The 26,765-nt window shown below is 45.3% G+C and overlaps 1 protein-coding gene and 1 long non-coding RNA gene across 5 annotated transcripts in view; one reads left to right on the top strand and one right to left on the bottom strand.

Annotated features, from left to right (window-relative positions):
* LOC147035645 (uncharacterized) overlaps positions 1-26,765 on the top strand; it is a 121,565-nt gene that overhangs the window by 23,602 nt on the left and 71,198 nt on the right. The window contains exons 1-2 of one of the 4 annotated variants that reach the window (XR_015049192.1): positions 6,553-11,707; positions 22,155-22,315. The exons of 1 other annotated variant lie outside the window; for it this stretch is intronic. The gene's annotated coding sequence lies outside the window, so the exon portion shown is untranslated. Of the gene's footprint in view, positions 1-6,552; positions 11,708-13,697; positions 16,300-22,154; positions 22,316-26,765 lie in introns of those variants that run through there. 2 more of the 4 variants (XR_015049193.1, XR_015049190.1) reach the window with 2 other exon arrangements.
* The window catches only part of LOC147035646 (uncharacterized), a 28,421-nt gene continuing 15,229 nt past the window's right edge, over positions 13,574-26,765 (bottom strand). The window contains exons 2-3 of the long non-coding RNA XR_015049197.1: positions 14,111-14,190; positions 13,574-13,708 (exon numbers count right to left, since the gene is read on the bottom strand). This is a non-coding gene — a long non-coding RNA (uncharacterized LOC147035646). The remainder of the gene's footprint in view (positions 13,709-14,110; positions 14,191-26,765) is intronic.

Here is a 26,765-nt window from a genome sequence, read left to right as displayed (position 1 = left end):
TGGTGAGTAGGGCAGGGTGCCAGACTGTGTCAAAAGCACGTGATATGTCCAGGCATACGGCTCGGATTTCCTGTCTGGCATTGAGGACCTCCATCCATTGATGGGAGAGCAGTAGCAGCATATCCAGGGTAGAGTGACCTGGTCTGAAACCAAATTGATGATTGGAAATCAAGCCATTGGAGAAGAGGAAGGATTTCATGTCTGAAGCGATGATGGATTCCATAACCTTGCTGATGATTGGGAGAAGGCTGATTGGTCTGTAGTTATAGGGATCTGTTTTTGCACCTTTTTTATGCAGGGCAGTGATGTTAGCAGATTTCCAAGCAGATGGCAGATGACCTTGGGCAAATGAGAGGGTGAATAGAACAGAGAGTGGGTGAGCAAGAGCAGAAGAGCAGGCTTTGAGGACACGTGGGCTGATGCCGTCTGGACCGGTTGCAGAATCTGACTCGAGGTTTGAAAGCAAGCTCTCCACCTTGTCAGGAGAAAAGGATACAGAGTCCAGGGACAGTTGGGTGCGACTGGGTAGAGTGGGTATAGATAGTGATGGGTTTAGGACACAAGATTTAGCTGCAAACACCGAGTTTAGACATTCAGCTTTATCACGTGTGGAATCAGCAGTGCGGCCATTTGAGGTAAGGGAGGGGATGGAGGGGGAACATACACCAGAAACAGATTTGATTAAACGCCACCAGGATTTTGAGGAGGGAGAGAGGTTTGAGAGTTCAGACTTGAGATGAGAAAGATGTTGTTTTCTGGCTCTCCTGAGCGTAGATACACACTTGTTCCGAGCTTTGTGGAAAGAACTGAGATTGCCCTCAGTTGGGTTTGCTTTCCATGAGGCAAAGGCAAGTTGTTTCAGGACAACTGCCTCGCCACGAGCTTCAGTAAACCAAGGGCGGGAGAAAGGGTAAGACAACTGAACACGAGAGGGGATAAATCTGTGCATGAGGGAGAGCAAGTTTCTTTGAAAGAAAACATTTCGATTTCTAGTGCGGTTATGATTTAAGTTGTTGAGCGGAAGCCTATTAATTATATTATATTATAACCGCACTAGAAATCGAAATGTCAACATCACCGTCATGCTGAAGAAAAAAAAATAAACATGGAGTCTGGAACAGTGACGCTAAACATGACCTATACGTGTTTCGACTTATGAGTAACGTACAAGTAACGTGTGTCGACATGTGTCAACAACCGCGTAACGTGCCTACAACACGTTACTCATAGGTTACAAATAAGTTTCGGGTACGCTAAACATTACCTCGACGTGTTTCGACTTATGAGTAACTTTCAAGTACCGTGTGTCGACGTGTGTCAACGATCGCGTAACGTGCCTACAACTTATGGCCAAGCGTCTGCGGAAGGTGTGAGTCATACGCTGGCATACGTTGATAAATTTCAAGGATGGAAAATTTGTCTAACACCTCGGCGTACAAAGACGTATGCCAGCATACTACGAAAAAAAAGCCAGCATACTACGACGTATGCCAGCGTGCTCTTAACGTATACAAACTTACCCATAACGTATTCGACGTGTGCCAGCGTTTTAGCCCAATTTTGCATACGTCAGGCATACGTTGGCTAAATCGTCAAGGTGTGACAGGGTCTTTAGATAGGGTGGTGTATAAGACGCTGTGTCAATGCCGGTAAACTTCCAAAACAAGTTTCTTTCTACAACCTTTAAAAGATTAAATTTATTTCAATTGAATTCTATACTTGAACAATGAAGAACACAAATCACCTTCCTGGCACTTTCAAAACCCTTCCGTTTAGCAGTACTTGGACAAAATACTTCATATCATCACGACCAATCAAATTCGCCGCTCGCAGACCCCACCCACCTATGTCATTGTTTCTCAAGACTGCGTGGAGTGCGTGGGGTAAGGTGTTCTACGAACTTTAGTTCTCACTCGATTCCTCTCTTCTGCTCACATTCACGAGCTGGCATCTGGGTGGTGGACTGGAACGCTCAAGTTATCACCCCCTCGTTCACATCCCATGCTGCTGTAATGTGTTTGTAATTTGTGCCCAGGTGATTGTTTGCAGGTCTCTGTTTCTCCAACACTATTGAGGCTCCTAAAAGTCTGGATTTAATTCAGGTGCCCTGGTAAGTTGGTTCACATATTTCTTAAAATGGTCATGGCACAATTCCACTTTCAATAGTGGGGCAACTTAGCTAAATATAGCATTACAATTGTGCATTTTGTGAGGAAAGCACCAAATTTGGCACACTAGTAGCCAATCATATTATGAACAGATTTGGATATCGGGCCATCTCAAATTCAGCCGCTGATGACTGTGGCAGCCATTTTCCACTGCCATCAAAAATTTTGGGATGGCCCAATATCCAAATCTGTTCATAATATGTTTGGCTACTAGTGTGCCAAATTTGGTGCTTTCCTCACAAAATGCACAATTGTTATGCTAAGTTGCCCCGCTACAAGGGGTTGAACAGAATAGACGACGAGAACAGTCAGAGACTTCAATACTAAAACAGAACAGGAAGACTACTGTCATCATCTTGTGTATCCTTCCTAATGCTCCATCCCCTCAAGGGGATGCCATCACACCAAGCTTATGCCATCACAGGAAAAAGTTTGAGCAATATTATGTCAATAATTACAAACTATATAATAGGAGTATCATGAATTCAAAACTTTACCCAAAAATGCCACAACTTCAATGATCGAAAGGATGCCACTTCAAAGGTACCAGTTGTAAGCTGTTGTATGGGGGAGGAAGGACAATCCATCAAGTTATGATGGCAGCCATTTAGTTCCTCGGGCCCATGGGTTGTCATGGTGAAGGAGTTCTTCTGCTTTGTCGGAGTATTCATCAACTGCAAAAATAGTGGTTTGACAGGGAAAGGGGGTTGCAGCACAGAGGAGGTTAAAGAGTGCTCATACAGTTCATAGAATGAAACCACAGACCCTGCAGTGGTCACAACACACAATTGTCTTATATGCTACGACCAGCTGGAATAGGTTGTCACGTTTTCTTCTTTAACGATGACAATTGTTCCCACGGGGAAGTTTGGCCCAAGTCATTCACAAACCAGCTGGCGAGGCCTGGCGTTCAACTAACGTACAGGCAGGAATTTGGAATCTGTGCCAGCCGTAGGTTGCCTACTCTTCACAAAGGACACCGTGGGATATTTAACGTCCACCAACTTTGCCAGCAAACAGGACTCCAGTTTAACTGTCATCCAAAGGATAGCACTCATAGTTTATAGCTGGATCGGGATTCAAACCCAGGCTGGACAGCTCGAAGGAGAGTGTGTGTGTGTGTTACCTCTGGGCCATCCTGCCAGCCCCATTAATGGGCTGTCGTTTCCAGAAGGACAATGGCCTGGAAGATGATGAAAATGACCACAGAAAATCACCTCGAGATCAAAAGGGGATGATCTCAATGGAACACAACTTTGATGGAGCACATTCTGACCGCTGACGCAGTGTGGAAGCCAAAAAAGCGGCCTCAACAATTGTCACCACTTGGATGGTTTGAAGGGATAATAATTTGCCCTGGCAGTGGACCAGAAGACCAGCAAGCTTCCGCAGCAATGGGGAAAACAAACGTGATCTGTCGAGGCAAACACAGGACTATAAAAATAAAAATGGGATGAGCACTTACACCGGTATTTCGTAACTTTTAATGGCTTACAAAGTGAAATCACCTGTTGAATACAACTGTTTTTAACTTGGAGTGAGGAGTGGCCATGTAAGGCAAGCCTACAACCACAGCATTTTGGGGGATGCTCCACAACACATGGAGTAATTACTCCTTCCACAGCGGGTCCACGACCATGGTTGTATCACGAGGTCATGTAACTAGAGAGATAGATATGGAGAGGGAGACACAGGTGATCCCCTATCCATACTCATGATCTCTTCCACCCCAAATGTCCCCATTCCCAAGCACTCCCCTTTTCTAGGTGATTGTGATTCCCCCACCTCTCCCTCACCTCTTTTCCTTTGTTCGTTTGTCGGTTGGTTTGTTCCATTTCTCTTTCATCCTCACTTTCCCCTTGTTCTGATTAATTCAGCTTGCGTGCAGCTTGGTCACCCACATTTGTCCTTCTCCCCTCTCACTCTTACACTGCTGTTGGTGTTTCCCCCTTTACATTGTGCTCCCTTCCATTCCGCTGTAGCTCTTCCATGAGCCTCCATCATGGACACACACACACACACACACACACACACACACACACACACACACAAGAGACAATTCCTCAGCCTATCGACTGCCTGTCGCCATTTAAGTTTTGACCCTGTAAATCGCAGACCCTCTCCCTACAGCAGGCTGCAAACCGAGTTGTGTCAGTAGATCATTGAACAAGAGAGGGGGACAGAGAGAGAGAGAGAGGGGGTGGGGAGGGGGGGGAGATGTTGATAAAGAGAAATTATTTCTGTCATTGAGAGAAAGAAATAAGAATAAATTCCAGCAAACCACCGAGACTTTCAACATTTCACCACCTCCGGCAACCACACCCCAAGAAAACAGGCTGGCACGGATCGTGCAGCAACAGCTGACAACAACGTAACCGCCAAGTCCCCCCCCGGGCTACACTCATGCACGATCTACCTGTCATTAGGTGTACTCCAAAGAGATGAGATTTGGGCATGTCCAGACATGCCCGATTTTCACAGAAATTACCTTTTAAACTATAATGTTTGTACATCAAATCATGATACTATAGAGCCCGGTTGTGTGTGTGTGTGTGTGTGTGTGTGTGTGTGTGTGTGTGTGTGTGTGTGTGTGTGTGTGTGTGTGTGTGTGTGTGTGTGTGTGTGTGTGTGTGTGTGTGTGTGTCGTCAGTGCCCATATAAAGTCGACATCCCATTTCAAAATTTTCACCTTTTGTTGCCTTATAGCCTGGAATTAAATTTCATTAAATCACCTTTTTCCACCTTTATTTACACATCGTAACCCAAAACTTCCAAGTGAAAAACAAATCCTACAAATTTCAGAAAATTATTAAAAATACAAAACTCGATTATCTTGGTTGGATAAGTGTCCACCACCCCGAGTTAACACCTGGTGGAAGCACCTCTGACAGCACTTCGAGCTGTGAGTCTGTGGGGATAGGTCTCTCCCAACTTTGCACACCTTGATTGGACAATATTTGCCCATTCTTCTGGACAAAACTGTTCAAGCTCAGTCATGTTGTGTGGGGAGCGATGATGGACAGCAATCTTCATGTCATGAAACAGATTTTCGATTGGATTGAGGTCGGGGCTCTGACTGGGCCACTGTCAAGGACAATTATCTTTTTGTTCCTGAGCTACTCCAGTGTAGCTTTGGCTGTGTGCTTTGGGTCGTTGTCATGTTGAAAGGTAAACTTCCATCCCAACTTCAGCTTTCTTGCAGAGGGAAGCAGGTTTTCCCCTCGCATTTTCTGAATTTTGCTCCATCCATTTTCCCTTCTGTCCTGATAAGTGCCCCAGTCCCGTTTGATGAGAAACATCCTCATAACATGATGCTGCCACCACCATGCTTCACAGTGGGGATGGTGTTCTCTGGATGATGTGCTGCGTTGGGTTTGGGCCAAACAAAACGGTTCGCATTTAGGCTCAAAATGTTCCATCTTGGTTTCGTAAGACAACAAAACTTTTTTCCACATGGCCTCAGAATCTCCGCAGTGGTTTTTTGCATTCCTCAAACGGGGCTCAAGGTTGGGTTTTTTGAGGAATGGCTTCCTCCTTGCCACCCGACCATACAGGCCAAACTTGTGGAGATCTTGGGATATTGTTGTCACATGCACACAGTGACCAGTCTTTACCATCAAGGCATGGTGCTCTTTCAAAGTTACCATTGGCCTCTTGGTGGCCTCTCTGATCAGTCTCCTTTCCCAGTTATCCAGTTTGGAGGGACGACCTGATCTCGGCATGGTCTTGGTGGTACCATATGCCTTGCACTTCTTAATGATGGTCTTGACTGTGCTCTGAGGGATATTCAAGGCCTTTGAAATATTTTTATACCCTTCCCCTTATCTGTGCCTTTCCACAACCTTATCCCAGAGGTCTTTTGAAAGCTCCTTGGTGTTCATGTTTGGGTCTTTGCTGTGAAATGTACTCCCTAGAGGAATCCTCCAGGAACAGCTGATTTTATTCTGAAATAATCTAAATCATGACAATTTAACACAGGTGGAGGCCAATTAACTGGGAGTGTGATTTTGAAGGTGATTGGTTACACTTCAGCTAATTTACAATTTATATGATGAGGGGGGGGGGGGTGTTTGGGTGAGACTCCTATCGAAAATAATCGAGTTTTGTATTTTTAATAATTTTCTGAAATTTGTAGGATTTGTTTTTCACTTGGAAGTTTTGGGTTACGATGTGTAAATAAAGGTGGAAAAAGGTGCTTTAATGAAATTTAATTCCAGGCTATAAGGCAACAAAAGGTGAAAATTTTGAAAGGGGATGTAGACTTTATGTAGCATTGCACATATATATATATATATATATATATATATATATATATATATATATATATATGTAAATACACACATACACATATGTAATTGGGCTCTTTAGTATAATGATTTGATATACAAACATTATCGTTGGAAAGGTTATTTTTGTGTTATATCTGTAGTATAATGAAAAGGAATGTACTGCACACACCTCTATTTAACAGGTAGAAAACAACGGCCTTACAGATGGTGAAATGGTTCATATCCAATTGAAAAAAGACTTCAGGTAGTTTCGGAGAATAATTGGAATCAAAGGAGTAGTTCAATCAAAGTAGTTCATTCCAGGCATAGCTGTAATATGAGTACAATTTCTTATTATTATCATTATTTATCATCATTATTAAATTGACTTGTTATATAGTGCATCTATTCGAGTTGATAAGAGAAAGTAATTCTTTTGACAATGGTATCTGGTGCTTATTGAGTTTATTAACGGATGGGCTATTCATGGCAGTTGAGTAATCATTACCTTCCCAATGGTCTCTCAATTCCCTGAGGCCTGATGTTATCTTGTGGTGAAGAAAGACTTTCTGCCACGTCATTGTTGGAGTGGCCTCTAAGAATACACATGCATATGATTTAAACACAAAGTGTGGCCACAACTTGCATTTCGCCTGTCTACCCACAAACACCCCCCCCCCCCCCCAAAATCTGGTTGACGGTTCATCCATCCTGCATTTTCTTCCTTTTCTCAATCTTAATTTTTCAATATGAATTCCCAGGTACGTACGGAGTAAATAGATGGTCCCAAGTGAAGAATAACGAGTCTTCAGCAGCGTCAGATGGAAATCACTGCCACCCCCTCCCCACCCCCATCCATACTGATGATCTCGGTGCTGCCAAAAGGGTGTGGACAAGATAGGTGAAGTGGTGTTTTTCAGCAAAGTGGACAGTGCTAGGACCAGGAGCCATAGAAATTGAGGGTAAAGAAGATGAGAGTTAGGAAAATTACAAGGCGGGGGGGGGGGGTTTCAGTCGGAGAGTAGTCAATGCATGGAATGGTCTTCCCAGAAAGGTAGTGACAGCTTGGAAGGGTGGATTTAGATATAGGTATCTGGATGCATTGCATGTAGAGGTGTATATGGGGATATTGGCTTCTGTTGGTAGTAGATAGCCAGTGTGTGGAAGGGTGACAATAATGGGGTTGGTGCAGCACAGGCATGGTGGGCCGAATGGCCTCCTCTTGCACTAGAGTTCCTTGTGTATCCTTGTGTATCATGCGACGTGTACGCAAGAAAGTTAGGATTTCAAGAAAAAGCTTCTTGACTCTTGGGAAATGATGACATCGCAGGAAATTAAATAAACTCATCATCGGTTCATAGATTGTAGTTGATGACGTCACAATTAAGTACGGACCACGCAATTATCATGTAGACCCAGAGTGTAGGCACAAAACATCAACTCCCATCGTTAGCACAACCAGCAATGACCTTACCAGGAATACCAAAAACCAGGCTCAAACAAACCGCACGAATAATGTGCGGTGATTGAATGCCAGTGGAAAATAATAGCTGTTGAAAGAAAGTTTGGAATGTTTTTGGAATAAACCTTCCATCAGGAATGCATATCTGGATTGGTTACAAAGATACAACTGACGATATAAAATTCTAAATGCGAAATATAATTTAAAACGAGTAAAGCTGACATATTTACAAACTTATTAAGCAGGTTATCGAGTCATCTTGTTATAAAGTACCTAAATATGGTGGAATTTTTGGAATGTGTGTATTCATCCAAAATATCCAGATCCAAACCCACACCACTTATCCATCCCTGTACCTCCCCTTATTAGTCCCTTACCTGTTTCACCGCAGGGGACTATGGGTTTACTTTCTGTCCGTCCGTCCCACCTGTGGTTTTTCAGACCTTTTTCCCCCAAACCCTTTACCATATTCAACGGAAACTTGGTGCATGGCTATATTACGATAAGTTACAGAAGAAGTTCGAGTTTCAGGGAGTTTCGTCAATTTTTCACAGAGTCATTCCCTTTTTGGACTTGGAAACTATCACTTCGGTAGGGGACACGTATGACAAAGCAATATTCTCACTCTTGTTACTCCTGATGTCCCACACTCTGTTACAGAGTGTCGGTGCTGCCGAAGCAGTTTCATGGCGAGGGTTCCACTGCCACTGCCTTCCCAGCAGTAGTTAAAGCAGGAATTTGAAATTTGTTGATGGTGCTGGTGATAGCTCGTCGACTCTTCGTGAAGGACTCCATGGGATCTCTAACGTACACCAACGAATGCAAGCAGACGAACGCCTGTTCAATGTCCGTCCGAGGGACGGCACACGCAGATTGATGAATCACCCTGCCTGTGAAACACCACGTTGGCAGTTTATAGTTGGGTCGGGATTCAAACACGGGCGAGACAACTGAGAGGTGAGCGTGCGCTGCATCAGTGGTTCAGCTGCGCCCTCAGCCAGTGATGCTACGATTGCTACCCCACAGCCTTGTGTTGCTTCAGAAAAAAGAAGAAGACTGTGGCTATGAAATGGAAGAGCAAAGCAAGTAGCAGTTGGGTTGTGATCGTATCGTGGCTGATACTTTCCATCGCGCCCACAGCAACCTCGATTCAAATGCAAGTCACAGCAATGTAATGGAGTCTGTGTATCGCCTTGTCCATTGCAGTCTGTTATTGAAGCAATTAATGAAAAAGAGCCGTGTCCAGAACTGGTGTTAATTAAGTTCAGTCTCATTATTTTTCTACTGGGGCTCACTAACAGGCATTATTTATCTTTCCTGGGCAAACCGCATTTCTAAGTTGGCCTCCAAAGCCAGTCACCGACTGGGCATCCTCCGCCATGCAAAGCACTTCCTTCATCTGCAGCTTGATGGAGTGTTGCTCTCCACTCCGGGCTGGCACCCCTACTTCACACCTTGCTCAGCTTGATGCTCTGGAAACCAAGGCCTTCAAGATCATTGGAAACTCCCTCGATGAAGCCGAGTATATGGGCCTATCACTTTCACATCACAGATAGGTCTGCAGCGAGGCAGCTCGTGCAGACTCCAAGCAGCACACCCAGAGATCTGGTCCAGGCATCTTCTCCGTGCCCCTTCCTTTATAATATTCGCCCCCACCCGCCTTAGTGATGTACTTCACCCCTCCCCTCTTGGCCACTATTGGCCGATGACCAAGTCTGTGGGTGGGGCAACCCTTTCCTCGACCTCACCTTACAGGGCTGCTGGTGGACGGTGTGGCAATCTTGCGTTTCCCACCAAACTTGTGTCTCAGAGCCTGGTATTACCCCCAAAAAGAACATTAAAGACAGAATACAATGAATGGTTTGAACATTAAAAATGGGTTTGAAGGGATGGCAATTTTCAGACATACACATTAGGAAGGGGGGACTCTTTCTAGATATAAAACAAAGCATATTGTTATGGTTCTCCAAAGCCATCACTCCCCAAGGCAATGGCACCTAACATATAGCAGCTCCTCAGATTGTTATTTCATTAGTATTCATTTTCGATAGCCCTTCCCTTTTGTGTAATGGGTTAATAGGTTCTCATGCGGACCACAGCAACAGGAAAAACCAATTTTCATGCATGCGCCATTCCCCGTTTGAATCACGTGCCATTGCCCAAAGCACACTTCACCTCAACCTTCACCATACTCAAACCCCAATGCTGCAACATTTCATACACCATCAAGACTTCTTCATTATAATCACCACACCTTTTAACATAATCAAAGCTTGTTTACATTCACCATTTCCACCTCAAACACAATCAACAACCACAACCATGACGCCTCAACCACCACAAAACACCATGCCAAAATGCACCACTATGTTGCCGCTATAAATGCCTTAACCACAGTCACCACGGACAACCACCACTCCCTTTTGGACCACCAGGGAAGGGGGAAGCGCAGCGTACCATTACTCGCACTCAAACTCAAACAAAACATCTTTCTCCAGCCTTGCCCCCCCTGCTCTCTCTGCGATTTGTCCCCACCACATTTCCACAGGGCGCTCAAGGTCCGCCAACAACCCCCTTCTGGTAAAACTACCAAAATCACGAATCACTGCTCATCTTCACTCTTTCATTCCTCTTTTTTCCCGCCTTTGGAATAAACTTCCTCACTCTATTCTTTCCCATTCTTCCCTCCAGGCTTTCAAAACAGCTGTTCACCACCACCTCTTATCTTCCCCCATCCAAATCCTCGATCTTTTCTACCCCCGATAATCTACCCAAGCCCACTTCCTTCATTTCTCCTGCTTTCCTTCCTGAAAGTCCCTGAAATGTCCATCTTCTCTTCGCCATGTTCCCCGTCCCATCCCCATCCCTCTCCCTTCCACAGTTCACCTAATGTGTCTGTTCCCCACTGTTTTGTCCCTTCCACTCCCGCCCCTCTTGTCTCATGCCTCCTTGCTGTGAGTTGTGTGTTAGCTCTCATACGAGCCTCGACCAAGGTATACAAAAATTTTTTTTTTTAAAAACTCGGGATGTTCAGGCATCCAATTCGGAGCGTGAGTGTGCGCTGATCTACATTCAGCATCGTATGGATAGCTCTAGCTGCTAGCACTACCCCGGTGCCATGTTAATTATGGAGCTTTGTCGTGTGCAGAAGCTCAAAGCATAATGGTGACATACTTGCAGCTTTATCCGTGCTTGGGTGGAACTAGCACCGGGGTAATTGTCCATACATCAATGGAGGTGCTGGAAAACTGCGACCATCCTGATCTACCTTTAGGCTCCTCCATCGCCAAGTAACTATAAAGAGCGGTGCGTCCTACATGGCTGGTTCGCTCATGGCCCCTTAGTGATGCACGTGATTCGGTTTGGTTAGGTGGAGAGGGGCAGAACGGAGCGAACGGGTCAGAACGGAGCTTACGGAGCAGAGTGCTGGACGAGCAGGAGACATTGGGTGCCAGGCCGAGTGCAGTTATTAGAGCTAATAGCATTATTCATATACTGGCCTCCTTACACATTATTAAGCTATCTTCTTACATGTTCTTATTTCTTTTCCATCTCATCTGCTGTGGACAATTTCCCGGGCCCACTGATCCACATCTGTCACAGTTTCCTCTCTGCACATCACTAGCCTATCATTTGCACATCACCGCCCCTTCATTTTGCACCTCCTCCGACCACACATGTTAGACCCCCTCAATTGTCCTCCTCTTTCCCCCTTCTCAGCGGATGGGTTCGCTCAGGTCCGTCGACCTCGCCTGGTAATCAAGAGGTTGAAACCAGTGTGACCACTCCTCATTTTCATAAATGCCAAGGTGAGCCAATGAAAAAAGCCAAGAATTCACAAGGTTTCGAAAAAGCGATGATAATAGAAAACCTATATGCCAAGAAAACCTATAGAAAACCAAAACGCCAAGGTGAACAACAAATAGCCAAGATCTTGTGAAGAAAGCCAAGGAGTGGTCACACGGGTTGAAACCACCTTGTAATTTTCTTGTCTCTCTTGCTTTCTAATTTTTCATGGGAGTGCTAGTGTAAATAAATAAGATTGTATAAGTTTTACTATGGTTTAGCTCTGCCCTGTGTCCTCTTTTTTTTTTATAGAACTGTAGTTTATTTTTCCACATGACACCTGTCCTTCGTTTCCCTTGCTGTACGTATTTTCTGTATTAAAACCTTTGCTTGCTTGTACACATACCTTTCCTCGCCCTTTTAATAATAAATTGCTTGCATTGTAAATGTACCCAGTTTGTGGTGCCTTTTCCTCAATTGGTCCAGCATAGCTTCTGTACATATCGTTAGCTGGGAACTTCTACCCCACCGATTGGCTCGAAATGTTAGCCGGTGCGTACTTGGCAGCTCCGCTCAGCTGCACATGATCAGGAAAGATAAAGTAAGTACGCATCGAGGACACGAGCCACCCCTTGATGCTGTCAATCCACCGGAAACGGTAGCATGCGAAGTAGTGACACCTTGCCAGAATTGGGGGTACCAATTGTCGTTCATGGTTGATTTGAAACCCTCCGAGGCATGGAGTTATCCATGGCTGGTGTCCTCAAGACTGGGTGTTCGGGAGGAACTCGAGCACTTCCCCTCATGTCGAACCCCAGGCCGTAACAATATCTAATGTCACGACTGCATTATCTTATGCTTATTCTATTACATTCACTCTGGGAAATAACTAAACTATTCTATGCAATGTTAGCCCCTATAAGTAATTTCCACAACAACATAATTTTTCCAGCGTTTACATGATAAACACCTTGAAGAAATTGTAAAAGCAGCACCTTACCCTCATTGGTTTCACTCATCTGTAAATTCCATCATCATTTTTGGTTTTGCTTTCAAACACAAGGTTAATGTTTCCTCTGAATTTACTCAGTGGAATAAACTTTTGTTTGGTACCTTTGGGGGGGGGGGGGAGGGAGTGGGGGGTGGTGGCTCATCTCGTATTAATCAAAACCAAAATACACAACGACACACAAGGAATTTAGACACAGGAGGAAGGCATTTGGTCCATCAAGCCTGCACTACATATATACTCTATCAATTCAATGTAACCATTTATAAACTTCACTTCACTGGGGAGGAGGTGTTGGGGGTGGAAGAGTGGGGGATAAGAACAGTGGGGTAAGCACAGACATCACCATGTGGTTTTATATACATATAATATGATTTTTAAAATCATTATTTTACAGTTGTTCATCAAGCATGACCAAACAATCCACAATGGAAGTGCAATGAGGATTTTAAATGGGTGGATAAAATGGCCCAAAGGTTGTGATCCCATAACGCGCACATGCTGTGACAGACAGGCACCATGTGACAGACAGGCACCATTTCACCATGGTGGTGAAAGAGTCCAGCTCATCCACAGCTGTGTTGGCTGAGAATCCCAGTATTTCCGCTGCTGAGATCTGGAGGAAGTCCACACCCCGGCCACGCGCTGACTCGGCACGTGCTGCGTGGCTGTCTTCGCTACTCCATATGTGCAACCAATAGTATCGACAAACCCACCACAATTTTTGCCCTCATTCCTAAAGTGAAACCTATATTAATTTTTTTTTCCCAATTCCTTGAAACTGATGTGGGGTAGGAGAGGAGGGGTGGGGGGCTATTGGGGGAATCAATTTACTGATAGCTAGTGATGATTAATAACTACGGAATGTATGAATGCAACTCTCCCCAGTTGTTCACTGTGGCTCTGATTTTATTTTGAGATTGTTGGATCATAAAGTCCCTCAGGATGAGAAACATTCCTTCTTCCATATGTTCTTCACTTTGAGTTTTAGTAGTATCAATATTCCCCGGTCCCTCTTGAAAAACAAACAAACAAAGAACATGAAAGCAACATTCATTAAAACTTTTTATAATGTAACACCATCATGCATAAAAACAATTTAATAAAAAATATTTCAAACAAGAAAGCAAAAAAAAATTAAACTCCAGCCAAGTAAATGGAAGTTTAAAAAAAAAATGATATCAAAAAATTATAATAAAAATAAAATAATTAAAAGTTTTCGGTTTTTTTGTAAATGTATGTATTTGCATTGGTGTATATAATAAAAAAAATAAACATTCAGTTACCATCGTACATTGTAAATGAATGTAAATTTTGAGATGCATAATGGCATTTAGTTCAAATGTAGTTTGATGTGAAAGAAAAGAATTAAGTAACATATACCCATTTATTTTACCAGTAATCGTCAATGGCTTACCATTGCTTTTGTGGTTTCAATTTCCCATCTCCTCTGGTATTTCACTTGCCTTCACATGCAAGCCTCAGATGGTGCATAATCTGCTTTGCAGTCACAGCATCAACAAATTTTCATGATCAATCACATGTATATGCAATGCAGGGTCCACCCCATGTCATACTTTGCTACAATATATAGTACTGTGCAAAAGTTTGGGTGAATCCAATGATATTCCTACCTTCGGTTGAATTCACAAAATTATCAGTGATAACAGTCAAAATGTGTTTATGATTGTAAGTTCGACAAACCGATACAGATATACTAGCGGGGTGACGACCTGTCCACGATTTTGTCCAATAGCCCAGGAGACTGCGAAGGTAGTTCCAACGCTCTGTACAGAGTACGGTCCCAATGGATGGATGGATACATATATATTGGCGGAGTATGCTTACACATTGTAAGCAATAACGAACCGTGCTTCCCCATTGTCTCGGGTTGCTAACCTTCAGTAAGCACAACTGCACTTGTTTCTTCTCAGTAACTACACACACTATTCAGATGAAAGTTAACCACTACTTTCATCACCCGTGCGGTACTAAAGTTTTTTCACAACATTAAAATAATTGTGTAAAAGGGGTTATACGGGGTGTTTTCCCCCCAATATATGTATTTGCTTTCTTCTCTGAAATCACAAACACAATTTTGATGAAACTTGACCCCAAACTTTATCACCCGTGATATACCAAGGTTTGTTCACGGAATTAACAAAAAATCCATAGATATTTACTTTCTTCCCCATTAAACATTTTGTGGGTCATCCATGCCTACCAGTGGCTCCCTGGTTATCTTATCCAGCCACGAACAGGTGAGTGCCCAGGGGTATTGCCCCTATGTTTGTATGATGTCATAATTGCATACATAAAACACTACATCTGATCAGTAAGAAAATTTTTCATGGTCATCTTGGGATAAATTGGTGAACAGAAAAAATTGATGTCGTCATCGGTCACGTGGTTCCGAAGGCATAATAAAAAACATTTTAACTTCATAAATCATCTTCTCTGAAACGGCTGAACAGATCAAGGTGAAACTTTAAAGCTATGACTGCTTATCCATGAGGAACAAAATGTTCCCACCTATGACATCAGAGGTCACATGATTTGGCATCCATATTAAATTTACCCTAAAACATATAGATATATAGCCTCTTCTCCAGAATGGCTTGACAGATCGAGGGGAAACTTCACACACATGTTCTCCAAGCTTCGGGGATCCTACGATGTTCACGAACAATTGATAAGTCACATGGTCTGGCAGCCACATTGAATTTAACAAAAATCTTTAAAAAATTATTTGTCTTGAACTACTTCGTCGATCAATGCGAAACTTCAAAATTATGATCGAGTATTGATGGGGAATACATGTTTTAAATTTTAACCTGATCGGACGCATGATATGGCAGCCAGAATTATTTGATTTTTGAATCTGGGTTCTTTTTCATTTTCATTTTCTTTTGAATAAGGTTCACTTGGCTGTGCCTGGATGGGTTTGAGGATAGAGGAGAAGCAGCCGAAATACGAATCCTATCTAGTTCCTCCTGGTGACTCCATCTTTGCTTTTTGCTTGTTTGGGTTCCCTCGAATAACTCCAATCCAGGACTTGTACCTATTTGATCTTCTATTTGATTTGAATTGAATTTATTTTAATCCCATTCTGAATTCAGTTGAATAATAATAAACGTCATGGGTCAGGGTCAGGTGTCCGATCAAAGAGGGGTTGCATCAAAGTGGGACGTTTTGGGACCCAGTCATCACTGCCAGGGGGTTATAAAGGGGAAGGTCTAAATATGTCTCTAATTAATGATATAAAACACCAGTATACAAATGCCACACAAAATACACCACACAAAACTGCACAAACACCATACAAAAGCAGTCCTGGCAAGGGTCTGTAATCTCTGATTGCTCTCTTTTCTTGTTTGTGATTGGAATTATGCTGTTTGGAATGAAAATATGAAGATTGATTTTAAATCAGAATGAGGAAATTATGGAAGGTTTTCCACTCGTGACATTCGTGAATTCGTCATTTGCAGTTTCGCCATTGTGACGTCATGGAAGTATTACCCACCTCACTTCGGTTGGGCTCAGTTCGTGTTTTTGCCCAAGTCCTTCACAAACCGGTTGCCTAGCCCCCTCCCATGAATATCATAGGTACCTTGCGAGTATACATACATATACATGTATATTTATTTATTTGTTTATTGATTTAGATATGTATACGAGGTCTGTCTAAAAAGTAACGGGACTGACTTCACAGAAATTTTATTCCAAAAAATATATTGAAATCACAGCTTGTCCCCTTCAAAATAGTTTCCCTCCAGTCTCACACACTTGTCCATCCTCTTCTTCCACGCTTTGATGCATCCCCGGAAGGCTTCTTATGGAATCCTCCAGATCTCCGTCGTCTCAGCCCTTTTGATGGCCTCCACATCAGGAAATCGGGTCCCCTTGATCACCCCCTTGAGCTTGGGGAACAGGAGAAAAATCACAAGGGGCCAAGTCTGGCAAATACGGGGGTTGCTCCAGAGTTGGCACATTACTCTGCCAGAAAATGTCGGATGCTCAGGGCACTGTGAGCAGGGGCATTGTCATGGTGGGGCACCCAGGCATTTTTCAACCACAGATCCCTCCCGGACTGATCCCTCTTGTCCTGGACTGATTTCATGAGGCACCGGAGGATCTCCTTGTACATGTATTGAATCACTGTTTGACCCTGTGGTAGAAACTCCAAGTGGATGATGCCCTTGATGTCAAAAAACGCGATGAGCATCACCTTGACCTTCAACTTTGACATCCTTGCTTTCCTTGGTCTTGGTGATGCCGGACTTTTCCACTGACCACTCTGCCGTTTGGTCTCGGGATCATATTAGAATATCCACGATTCATCGCCAGTAATGACTTTCCCGAGCAGGTCTGGATCATCCTCGAGGCGTCGATAATGTCTTGACAGACAGTGACTCTTGGTGTTTCTGGTCCTCGAACAACAGCTTGGGGACGATCTTTGCACACACCTTGCGCATTTCGAGATTTTCAGTGATGATGCTCCAGACGGTGTCCTTGTTGATGGAAAGTTCTCAGCAATCATCCGCACCATGAGTGGACGTTCTGCGCGCAGCATCTGCTTCACACGCTCGATGTTGTCCGTCGTTTTTCTCATTGAAGGTCTTCCAGACCGTGGATCGTCTTCAACCTCCTCCCATCCCTCTTTGAACCTCTTGTGCCATTCAAACGTACGTGTACGTGACATCGTTTCTTCCCCCCCGTCGACTTACTGCAGCATTGCCAAGGATTCAGAAGGTGTTTTGCCAAGCTTGGCAAGAAATTTCACATTGGCTCTCTGCTCATGACTCATCGAGCGACGACTCAGACTAGACAACATGTAAAGCATGACCTGTAAAAAAAAAATCACACAATGAGCGCAGTCAACCATCACCAATCATACATATTGCTGGAATGTTGCAAAAGACTGTGATGCAACCAGTTCATTCAAGTTGTGTAAGTGTAGGACACAGCAGGCTCAGTCCCGTTACTTTTTAGAGGGACCTCGTATGTTGTATTTTTCTATCTGTCTGGTAGTCCATTGAAAGGGAAGAGTGATCACCAGGACTGCAGAAACCACCGAGGGGTGACGCTGCTCTCAGTGCCAGACAAGGTCTTTGCTTGGATAATTCTTCATAGGGTTTGCCACTATCCGCTTGAGCACCAGCGTCCAGAGCAGTCAGGCTTTACACCACAGAGGTCAACGATTGACCATTTTCTTGCTATTGTCAGGTCAGGCCAGATTAGATCTGTGACATGGAACAGGTACCACGTAAACTTGTAATAACCTGTTTCATGGTTGGGTTGTTGGTGACTGAACTGTCTCCCCCACAGGGTTTCCCTGGTGAGAAGGGTGTCTAGATATAGACATCGATCAGGATTAAAAACAAAACCTGTCAAAAGGCGGAGGGCCCCTTGTGAGTAAACGGCAATCCATATATGGAGCACAACTGTGTCTGTGGACATCTTCCTGCAGTTGAGTTCCTGTGTTTTTTTAGAAGGTTAGTGGCAGGATTTGCACTCGTGCCACAGTAAAACCCTTCATTCCACAAAGCGTATCATGAAGAAATCTGAAAACCCACTCCGTGGGACAGCTCACCGGATGATGGGATTGGGGCAAAGCCTTCTGGACCCCCAATCTTTGATGAAAGGAGGGAAACCATGGGGTAACATTCCCGGGTCAGATTGCGAGAGAGAGTGTCTGGGTGGTGCTGAGGTGTCGTCCACCAGATAATGGTCTCCTTGGGTTAACCTGAGGCGGTCCCTTCGGGTGGGTGCCTGGAACATGTTATCCCTAAGAGAGGATGATCACCTGTCTCTGTTATCATCTGAGCTCAAGCCTTTGAACATCGGTATTGCAGCTCTCTCTGAGGTTTGGAGAATGGATTGCGGCGAGATCATGGCAGGTGGTTACACCTACTATTGGTCTGGTCCCTCTGATGGTTACCATGCCCAAGGAGTTGCTGTAGCTGTTTCTAATAAGCTGACCCCAATGAGAATTGAGGTAACACCGGTCAACGAGCGTATTATGAGACGAAGGATTTGTCACTCCTTGGGTGTCATTTCCCTGGTCTCTGTTTATGCTCCGACTGAGGCAACTGATCTCACCGTGAAGGATGCATTCTACGCCACGCTCGACTCTGTAGTTGATCAGTGCCCCAGGCGAGATGCACTTCTAGTCTTGGGGGATTTCATTGCATCGACTGGAACTGATACGGATGGTTATGAGACATGCGTTGGTCCCCATGGGTCTGGAACTGTGAACCAGAATAGCACTAAGTTCCTTGACTTTGCAAGAAGTCATGGACTTAGGGTGATTGGTTCATGGTTTCAGCGCCCACAAGCTCATCGCTGGACTTGGTATTCCAACGCTGGCGGTGTGGCAAAGGAGATTGACCATGTCCTCATTGACGGTCGTTGGAGGATGATCCAGAACTGCAGGGTCTTCCGGAGTGCTAAATTCCTTAATACTGACCACCGGCTTGTTGCAGCAACAATTAAGTTGCACCTTAATTACAGGAGAATGGTAACATCCAAACCTCAGTTGGATGTTATCAAGATGAAGGATGAAAGGGTAGCTGAGGAGTTTGCGAACAGGCTGAGTGGAGATTTGGAGGGTTTGGGTACTTTGGGAGATCCTGAAGAGTTGTGGAGTGCCTTCAAGACCACCGTCCTTAATGTTGCCGGTGGATGACTTGGAACTCACCACAGGGCAAAGAAGAATTTTGTCTCCCAAGGGACACTGGATACCATTGACCAGAGTCGCAGGGCCAGGCTGAATGGCAGAGCTGAGCTGTTCAGGGAGCTGAGGCGTAAAACTGTACGTGCACTAAGGGTGGACAAAGGAGACCCATGTGCGAGGAATCTGTGAGGGGGTAGAGCATCAAAGTGGGGCAGATAACAGCAATTTTTGAGAGGACTCGTGCAAATGATGATACAAAAATCAAATTTGGCACATTTGTTCTCCAGGGGATTCTAATCAAATCTGCCTGATTGGCCATTTGAAAATCCATATTTTGAAAAATTTGGATTTTCAAATGGCCAATCAGGCAGGTTTGATCACAAAGCCCTGCAGAACAGAAATGCCAAATCTGATGCTTGTATCATAATTTGCACGATTTTTCTACTGTCTACTACACTTCACCTGTGATCAAGTGATTCTCGTCCTCCTTACAGGGAAATTCGCGCATTGTGTTCATCCAAGCCCAACCCTCGGTGTACTGCAGTTAGAGCAGAGAGTGGTAGGCTCTTGACAGAGGAGTCTGAAGTGAAGGCCCGCTGGGCCGGTTACTTTGAGCGGTTGTACCAGGCTGATCCCCCAGCTGTCGAGTTGGATGTCAAGGGTGTTACAATCCCTGTTGCTGATCCTCCAATCAACTGTGGTCCACCTTTGTTTGTGGAAACACGGGCTGCGGTGAATCCATTGAAATGGGGTAAAGCTCCAGGGATCCGTGGCATCCATGCTAAACTTCTCAAGGCTGGTGGAAATGCTGCACTTGTGTCGATGCATGCAGTTTTGTGCTCTGCCTGGAACACAGGCATCATCCCAACTGATTGGAAGAGGGGCCTTGTTGTCCCTCTCTGGAAAGGGAAGGGTGATCGCCAAGACTGCAACAACTACCGAGGGGTGACGCTGCTATCAGTGCCGGGCATAGTCTTTGCTCGGATAATTATTGATACGTTCGCCGCCTCCTGCTTGAGCACCAGTGTCCAGAGCAGTCAGGCTTTACACCAAAGAGGTCAACGATTGACCGTACCTTGGTCTCCGGGTCCTCACCGAACACAGACGAGAGCTTCGGCAGGGGCTGCTCGCAGCCGATGTTGATCTCTGTAAATCATTTGATTCAGTGAATCGGGATGCCCTCTCGAGGATTCTTGGTCTTCGTGGGGTGCCACCAAAACTGATCGATCTGATGTCTGAACTCTAGTCTGATACTGAGAGTGCTGTGAGATGTGCTGGTGTCATCTCTGACTTATTTCCAGTTGTACCTGGAGTTCCTCAGGGGTGTGTGCTTGCTCCCACACTTTTCAGCACTTGTATGGACTGGATTCTGGGGAGGATGTCGGAGAGGTCAAGCTGCGGTGCATCATTTCGGATTGTCAAGATCTCTGACCTTGATTTCACAGATGATGCAGTTATCTTTGGGGAGACTTTAGATATGCTTTTTGGGGCCCTCGAGGTGCTGAATGAGGAGTCGGAGTCGCTGGGATTACGGGTTTCCTGGGTCAAAACTAAGATCCAGGCTTTTAATGACATCTTAGATGCTGCTCTCCAGTCTGTGCCTGTTTGTGGTCAGGATGTTGAGGTCGCGGAGAGATTTACTTACCTTGGCAGTGATATTCATGTCTCTGCTGGCTGTGAGTGAGAGGTCAATAGACGTCTGGGTCGGGCCTGGGGAGTCATGGATTCACTGGATCATGGGGTGTGGCGCTGCTGGTACCTGTGTGGGAGAACGAAAGTCCGAGACTTCAGTTCCTTGTTGCTTCCAGTCTTGCTCTATGGATGTGAGACTTGGACTCTGACCAGGGATCTGAGATGGAGACTTAATTCCTTTGGTACCAGGTCTCTTTGGAGAATCCTTGGCTATCGCTGATCGGACTTTGTGTCCAACGAGCGGTTGCTGAGAGAGATTCAAATGAGATTTGTTACCTGCATAGTCCGCGAGCATCAGCTGCGGCTGTATGGACATGTGGCTCGTTTTCCTGACGCTCTTCCTGCTCACCAGATTCTCTCAGCGAGGGAGTCTCGTGATTAGTGGAGGCCAATGGGCTGACCATGTTCCTCGTGGTTGCAGCAGATTGATCAGAATCTAAAGCAGATGGGGATGGGCCAGGCATCTGCCTGGGGGATGGCCAGACGGAGGCCCCTGGAGTACCGGTGGAAAGTGGATGCAGCGATGCGCTGCTCTGGCGCATGCTTCCATACCTGTCCTGACCTCGTGGTCCATCAATAGAATCTGGCCCACTGGCAGTAATTAACCTCATTATATTGCATACCTTTGGAATCCTCTTGTCCATCTGCACAAAGTGTGGTTTCCTCTGCCAGTATGTATGTAGGTGTATATATATATATATATATATATATATATATATATATATATATATATATATATATATATATATATATATATATATATATATATATATATATATATGTACACCCGGACCATCCAGACCCCTTGACCGGCTTGTTTTGGAAAAAGATGCTGACCAGAACATTCATCTCACAGCGCGAAAGCAAAGTAGCCGGCTTCAAGGCCGCAAAGGACCGGGTATCCCTTCTCCTCTGTGCAAATGCCGAAGGGGACTTCATGGTAAAGCCCATGATGCTCCACCACACCTGGAACCCATGTGCGCTGAATCACAAAAACAAGCAGGTGCGGGTCGTGTACTGGAGGGCGAACGGGAAGGCATGGGCGACGTCTGAACATTTTATGGCACTGATCCATACCTGTTTCGTTCCTCAGATCGAGAGGTACCTACCAGGAAAGAACCTTTTGTTCAAGGTAGTCCTACTGCTTGACAACGCTCTTGCCACCCCACGGACCTGAACGGCACTCACCTGAACGTTGAGGTCATGTTCCTGTTGCTGAACACCACCTTCCTCAATCAGCCGCTCGACCAGGGGGTAATATCAACTTTCAAGACTTATTTCACCCGGCGCGCCTCATCTGCATCATCATCATCATCATCATCATCATCATCATCATCATCATTTTGCAAAGTTACATGTGCTGTATTTGTTTGATTTAAATTTGAAACAGTACATGATGTTGTTGTTGTTGTTGTTTTTCATTTTGCGGTCCGGTACGGTGTGGTTAAGGGCCTTTAAAATGCATTCTTCAATAAATTGGAAACGGGACCTGGTGTTGTCATTTGATAATTTTTGAGCATCTTTCATGAAACTGTAATTGTGCATTCGTGGTGGAAAACATTTTACACTTTAAAAACTTTCCTCTTTGAACTAGGAACCACCACGAACCGATAACGATATCCCCCTTGTCCCCATTGTACCAATTCCCCGAATTTAGTGGTATCACCATTTGTGGCCTTTTTCATGAACCATGAACCACCATGAAATGACAACTTTATCCCCCTTGTCTCCATTGTAGCAATGACAAAACACTCACAGATTTTATGCGGGTCAGGAAATCCCCGGAACCTATCCCCCCATTTCCCATTGAAACAATTCCCCCACATTCGCGGGGTTTTCCCGGAACGTATCCCCCACAAATGTCGGGATCCTGGTGTATGTGTGTGTGTGTGTGTGTATGTATATGTATATGATTTTAAGGCTCTTCTGCTTTGACAGTTGCATAGGCTCTGTCTCGTAGGCATGAGCTGCAGCCCCCAACATCTCCGTGGGATTGTACTGCAGCCAATACCGGGAAAATAATTTCATTCTCAAGTTTATAGACCAGCTCACCCCAGAGAGGGAACATCCATGGGGCATGGACATGTGTTTCAGGGTTGTTGGTCTTTGTCAGCATGGATCAGAATATGTCACACAGCAGACCTTTTAAGAATGTCCGGTGCGATCTCTCCCTCCTCGGGGCCCTTTTTTTCTTTTTTTTTCTATACAATGTCGAGGCTCATATGAGAGCTAACACACAGAACGTACAACAAGGGGAGCAGGAGATACGAGGGGCAGGAGAGGGAAGGACAAAACAGTGGGGAAAAGAGACATTAGGAGATCTGTGGAAGGGAGAGGGATGGGACGGGTACACAGGGTAAATAAGATGGACACTACAGGGACTTTTAGGTCCTTACATGACAGGGACTTTCAAGAAGGAAAGCAGGGAATTTGATGGAGGTGGGTTTGGGGTGGATTAATGGGGGTAGAAAATATTGTAGTTTTGGATGGGGGGAGATAAAAGGTGGTTTTTTTAAGAAATGGAAGGAAGAATGAGATTGAAGAGAGTGTGGGAGCTTGTTCCAAAGGTGGTAAGAAAGAAAAAATGAAAGATTGAGGATGAGCAGCGATTCTTGCTTTTGGTAGTTTTATCAGAAGGGGTTGGCTGGTGGACCTTCAGCACCCTGTGGAAATATGGGGGGGGGGGCACATATCACAGATAGAGCAGGGGAGGGCAAGGCTGGAGAGGAGACAATAGAAGAAGGAAAGACCACAGACCTGCCTGCGGTAAGAGAGTGAGATACCCAAAGAATCAGCCTCCTCGCGGGAGATGCCAATGATCCTAAATGTTTTTGGTTTCCACAACGTGAAGCCGAGAAAGGTGAGAGGCGAAAGCACCAATCCAGAGGGGAGAGCAGTACTCCATCATGATGTGGACGAAAGCTTTGTATGTGATCAGGAGCTCAGGTGTACCAAAGAAGGACTTTGCACGATGGAGGATGCCCATTCGGAGACTGGCTTTGGAGGCCAGGTTGGAAATGTGGCTTTCCCAGGAAAGATCGTGGTAGATAGAAAGACCTAGAAGCTTCAATGCAAGGACTACTTCAAGAGGCTTGTTGAGAAAGTAGTTGAAGGGGGGGGGGTCGAAATGGTGCTTTTGGAGAGACATCGTAAGAGTGTGAGATTTGTCTGGATTGAAAGATATATTCCACGTGTTGGACCAGTTTGTGATTTTATCCGTATCTGCAGAGCGTGAAGAAGCTGCTGCTTGCCGGTCTGAGGGATGACTGATGGTACGGCAGAGGGCGGAGTCATCAGCAAAAAGATAAATAGGATTTCCCAGAGAGTCGGAGAGATCATTGATGAAAACCAGAAAAAGAACAGGGCCCAGAACGCTACCTTGAGGAACTCGAGCCTGCACAGGAAGAGGGGATGAAAGAACTCCATTTAGGAACGCACATTGGCTGCGACAGGAGAGGAAGTCTACGATCCATGAGTGCAGATGTCCTTGGATACCACAGGGAGAGAGTTTGGTGAGCAGGGCAGGGTGCCAGACCATATCGAAATCACGCAATATGTCCAGGGATACGGCTCGGATTTCCTGTCTGGCATTGAGGACCTCCATCCATTGATGGGAGAGCAGAAGCAGCATATCCAGGGTAGAGTGACCTGGTCTGAATCCAAATTGATGATCGGAAATCAAATCATTTGAGAAGAGGAAGGATTAAATTTCTGTAGCGATGATGGATTCCATAACCTTGGTGATGGTTTGGAGAAGGCTGGTTGGTGTGTGGTTGCAGGGATCTGTTCTTGCACCTTTTTTTTGTTTTTTGGTGCATTGAAGTTTGTGGTAATGGTACATTATGGTACATTTTGGTACATCACCACCAGGGTGGTTATGTTTGCTGATTTCCATGCAGACGACAGATGACCTTGAGCAAATGAGAGGGTAAATAGAACAGAGAAGGTGTGAGCAAGAGCAGCAAAGCGGGGTTTTAGGACACGTGGGCTGATGCCGTCTGGACCGGTTGCAGAATCTAAGTTGTGGATTGACAGCAAGCTCTCCACTTAGTCAGGAGAAAAAGACACAGAGTCCAGGAACAGCCGGGTGTGACTGGTTAAGGTGGGTACAGAAAGCGATGGGTTTGGGACACAATATTTCGAAGCAAACATGGAGTTTTGGCATTAATTCTTTTGATGCGCAGTGTCAGCTGTGCAGCCATTTGAGGGAAGGGAGGGGATGGAGGGGGAACATGCACGAGAACAGAGTTACCTCGATGGGCAGAATTTGGAGGAGGGAGGCAGGTTTGAGAGTTCATAAATGAGATTAGAAAGATGTTGTTTTCTGGCTCTCCAAAGGGTAGATACACACTTGTTCTGAGGTTTGTGGAAAGAACTGAGATTGCCTTCAGTTGGGTTTGTCTTCAATGAGGTGAAGGCAAGTTGTTTCAGGACAACTGGCTCGCCACAAGCTTCAATGTACCATGGGCGGGAGGAAGGGTAGGACAACTGAAGATGAGATGGGATAAATCTGTGCATGAGGGAGAGAACAAGTTTCTTTGAAAATCCCATGACAAGTTGATGTCAGCAAAAGTAGAGATGGGAGACCAGTCTAGAAGTTTGATGGCTGTTTAAAGTCCCTGCCAGTGGGCCTGAGTGAAATGCCAGACTCGACGGTGCTGAAGTCGTTCTCTAATAACAGACAGAGAGATGTCCACTTTGACAAGCATGTGGTCAGATGAACCGATTGGAGCGAAGGAAGAGCAGCAGATATTTTCAGGGAAATTGGTCAAAATCAGATCCAGAAGAGATGCAGTACCTTTGGTTGAGATCCGGGTTGGGAAGTTGGCAAATTCTGTCAGTCCCAATGAGTAGCAGAGTCTCAGTCTCAGTCTCAGTCTCAGTCTCAGTCTCAGTCTCAGTCTCAGTCTCAGTCTCAGTCTCAGTCTCAGTCTCTCTCTCTCTCTCTCTCTCTCTCTCTCTCTCTCTCTCTCTCTCTCTCTCTCTCTCTCTCTCCCTCTCTCTCTCTCTCTCTCTCTCTCTCTCTCTCTCTCTCTCTCTCTCCCTCCCTCCCTCTCTCTCTCTCCCCCTCTCTCCCTCTATCCCTCTCTCCCTCTATCCCTCTCTCCCTCTCTCCCTCTCTCCCTCTCTCCCTCTCTCCCTCTCTCCCTCTCTCTCCCTCTCTCCCTCTCTCTCCCGCTCTCCCTCTCTCCCTCTATCCCTCTCTCCCTCTATCCCTCTCTCCCTCTCTCCCTCTCTCCCTCTCTCCCTCCCTCTCCCTCTCTCTCCCCGTCTCCGTGTCTCTCCCTCTCTCTGTCTGTCTCCCTCTCTGTGTCTCTCTGCGTCTCTGTGTCTCTCTCTGTCTCTGTGTCTGTGTCTGTCTCTGTCTCTCTCTCTCTGTCTCTCTCTCTCTCTCTCTCTGTCTCTCTGTCTCTCTGTCTCTCTCTCTCTCTCTCTGTCTCTCTCTCTCTCTCTCTAGCCTGTGGCTGCTGGTTGCATCATTAGTTGGGATGCAGCTATGCCGCTGATGCAGTGTCCCCCTTACCAGTATACTGATACTCATTTTGCCGACCTCGGAAGGATGACAGGCTGAGTCAACCTCCTGGTGTATTTTAATTTAGCGGCCAATGGGAATTGAACTCAGAACCCTAGGATCCCAAGCCGCCACCCTAACCACGAAGCCAACACCAGGCTTAGCCTTTTGCTGAAGTGCCATGGCAGGTGA

The sequence above is a fragment of the Eptatretus burgeri genome, chromosome 1 (genome assembly GCF_056783735.1).
Source record: "Eptatretus burgeri isolate ZD-2024b chromosome 1, Ebu_testis_v1, whole genome shotgun sequence".
NCBI classification, from domain to species: domain Eukaryota; kingdom Metazoa; phylum Chordata; class Myxini; order Myxiniformes; family Myxinidae; genus Eptatretus; species Eptatretus burgeri.
The sequence above is the reverse complement of the archived record's forward strand: the minus strand, read 5'-3'. Positions and strand labels throughout refer to the sequence as shown.